Source organism: Heterodontus francisci, unplaced genomic scaffold, assembly GCF_036365525.1.
Source record: "Heterodontus francisci isolate sHetFra1 unplaced genomic scaffold, sHetFra1.hap1 HAP1_SCAFFOLD_310, whole genome shotgun sequence".
In the NCBI taxonomy this organism is placed as follows: Eukaryota; Metazoa; Chordata; class Chondrichthyes; order Heterodontiformes; family Heterodontidae; genus Heterodontus; species Heterodontus francisci.
In genome coordinates this window covers 528,320-531,978 of record NW_027142032.1, presented here as the reverse complement: position 1 = coordinate 531,978, position 3,659 = coordinate 528,320, and positions in this window count along the sequence as shown.

Genomic DNA, 3,659 nt, shown 5'->3' with positions numbered 1-3,659 from the left:
CAGAACAGGCGGATATGCTTGAATGGTTGGATGGGGTAGAGTGTGGATGAGGCCGGTGTGGAGAATGAACAACGCCTTCGAGCGGTTGAGCCTTTTTCTATGCTTTACATTCAATGTTATTCCACTTAATATCAGGCTGACAGTAACAGGAGATGCTCCAATGTAAACCTGTGCATTTAGCGCAGTAATTCTTCATCTCGGGCAAAGAGTAATTTGCCCAGACAGTAAGAACAATGCATTAGAACAAAGAAGGTGTTTAAAAGCATTGATCGAAAATGTAATGTGGCAATCTTCCTCATGTGCTTTCAGCAAGTACTCTGAAGACCAGCTACTAACGTCAAGATGTTCATTTATGAATAAAGTAGAATTCAAACTTTTAGATATTTGCTACTTCACTGGCATCTTTGAAACTATCAACAAGGTGATTTATTTAGGAGCTTCATGCAAACAGAATAGGAGAGATAGCAGGTTACCATCAGGCACAATGGAACTTGACCATCTTGGGTAGACGGTGGCATAGTGGTAAATTCACCAGCGCAGCAAAACAGAGGCCCAGTGCAATTCTGTCTGAACACTGGTTCAAAGCCCACATGGCTGCTGATTAAACTCAATTAATTAATTAATACATGTAATTACGGAAACTGAGTTGAAAACTAGTCTCAGCCATGCCTGTTGTGAAACCTCATCTGGTTCACCAATCCTTGACATGCAAGGAAATCTGTCGCCCTCACCTGGTCTCGCTGACATGTGACTCCCGACCAACAGCAATGTGGATGTCCTTTAACTGCCCGCTGAAATGACCGAACAATTAGAGATGGGCAGCAAATTCTGGCCTTGCCAGTAATACCTACATTACATGAAGGAATAGCACAAGATGGCAGCAGCTGAATAGACTGATGATTCAGAGTAACAGCTTGGCTCATCTCAGTAAGAATATCGGTTTTTCATCTTCTTACTGAGAATAAGTTCATGAAAGATGTTGTGTGCATTGGGGCAAAGTTAACCCAACAATGATATCAGTGTGAGGACAGGCGAGATATTAGTAGAAATACCATGTGTGGGAGAGGGGGAGCCTCAGATGACAGTGGGGGTGGGTGTCAGTGGGATGCAGCAGAGGCACCTGAATGGATGGTCTGAATGTTAGTCGTTTCTGTTGCGTGCAGACACTGGAGCAGTTTAATCAGAGATTTGCCAGGAATGAGGGACATCAGTGACATGACTAGAGAAGCTGCCATTTCTCTCCTTCGAGCTGAGAATAGTAAATGATGATTGGTATGGTACTGAGGAAAGGGGTTTTACTGATAAAAAATAGATGTGGGAAGCTGGGACTGTTCACTTGTTGTCTGCATAGAAGTGGGAGCAGGATTCTGTCAATTCAGTTCACCCAGCAGCTGCAGTGGGATTTAAACCCATGTGCGGGGTGCATTAGCCTGGGTATGTGTTTTATTAATCTAGTGACTTCACCACTACCCCACTGTCTCCCCAACGCTGCATAGCTACACTGTGCCTGATGGTATCATCCGATCCCTCCTATTCTGTTTGCATGAAGTTGCTAAATATATCACCGTGTTGATATTTTAGACTGAAGGTAATGGTGACAGAGAATGATTACAACGGAAACTTGTGGTTTTAGCTTAGCAGCGCTTCACCTCTGACAGAGAATAATTTACCGCTGATAATAAAAACCTGGCATCAGAACTAAGACTGAGCAAATATATGGAAAGAAAATACACTTCAGCAATGTTTCTGATTTGTGTTAAGCCAATTAATTAATTAGTTAATTGAAGAACCAGCACAGATAGAATCGTAAAATGATACAACCTGACAGCAGAGGAGGAGGTTCATCGGGCCTGTGCAGGCCATTTGAAATATCAGTTCAATTGGTCCTTTTCATGTGTCCTGCCCCCATAACAATGCATTTTTCTTGCTGTTCAAGCTTTTACCCAATTCACTTATGACAGTTACAATTCCCGCTCTCAGACATTCATTTATTAGTAACATTGAATTCAGATCTCTTCCAGTAGATGGAAAGATGGGACTGAACCTAACAGCATTTAAAATAGAAACTGGGAATGGTGGTACAGACGTCATGTCACTGGGTTAGTAATTCCGAGGCCTCAGCTAATGCCCTGGGGACATGGGTTTGAGTCCTGCCATGGCAGTTGGTGGAATTTAAATTCAATTAATTAAGAAACTCAGCTAAGAACCAAATAAAATCTGTAATAGAAAGCTAGTCTCAGTATTGGTGCCATGAATCTCTCATCGACTGCTGTAAAAACCCATCTGGTTTACTAATGTCCTTACTTGGACTGGCCTACATGTGACTCCAGACCAACAGCAATGTGGTTGGCACGTAACTGCATTCTAAAATGGCCTAACAAGCCATTTAGTTGTCTAGGGAAATCGGGATGGGCAACGAATGCTGGACTTGCCTGTGACATCCACATCCCATGAAACAATTGAAACAAAAAATGAGCAGTCATAGGAGAATACATCTCACCTATTAAGCCTGTATTGTGCTACAAGTTTAGCTGTTTATTTCTGTGTCCCAGTATCTTAAAATGATTAAACGACATTGCAGCTGCAAGGTGAAGGCAGTGGCATTGTGGTAACATTACGGGGCGGGTAATCCAGCATAGATCCTTTATTCTCGAGTCATGGGTTTAAATCCTACCACGACGTTCATGGAATTAAATTACTAAAACTGGAATTATAACCTTGTCTAATTGTGAGCATGAAAACATTGTCATAAAAATAAAGGAAATCTGCCATCCTTAACTGGTCTGGCCTACATGTGACTGCAGACCCAGAGCAATGTGGTTGAATTTGAAATGACACAGCAAGCCACTCAGTTGTATCAAAGTGTAAGAAAAAGTATGAAACCTGAAGACCACCTGCCATTGGCTTGGCCATGTGAGCCGCATGGAAGATGGCAGGATCCCCAAAGACATATTGTACAGCGAGCTCGCCACTGGTATCAGACCCACCGGCCGTCCATGTCTCCGTTATAAAGACGTCTGCAAACGTGACATGAAATCGTGTGACATTGATCACAAGTCGTGGGAGTCAGTTGCCAGCATTCGCCAGAGCTGGCGGGCAGCCATAAAGACAGGGCTAAATTGTGGCGAGTCGAAGAGACTTAGTAGTTGGCAGGAAAAAAGACAGAGGCGCAAGGGGAGAGCCAACTGTGCAACAGCCCCAACAAACAAATTTCTCTGCAGCACCTGTGGAAGAGCCTGTCACTCCAGAATTGGCCTTTATAGCCACTCCAGGCGCTGCTTCACAAACCACTGACCACCTCCAGGCGCGTATCCATTGTCTCTCGAGATAAGGAGGCCCAAAAGAAACCTGCCATTGACCGAGGCACTGGAAATAAGAACGTCAAACTCAATCCTGTCGATCCAGCAAAGTCCTCCTTCCTAACAGCTGGGGAATTGGGCCAAAGTTGGGAGAGTTATTCCACTGCCAGTTCAAAATCGTGGAACTCCCTTCCCACCAGCACTGGATGTGCACCTACACTTCAAGAAGGCAGCTCACCATCATAAATTAGTGGTTTGTAATAAATGCTGATGCAGGCAGCGATGCCCACATCTCCCCAATGACAAGAAAGATGTAATTTCACTTCGTGAACGAGAATGTAATCGATGCGCTTCAGTTTC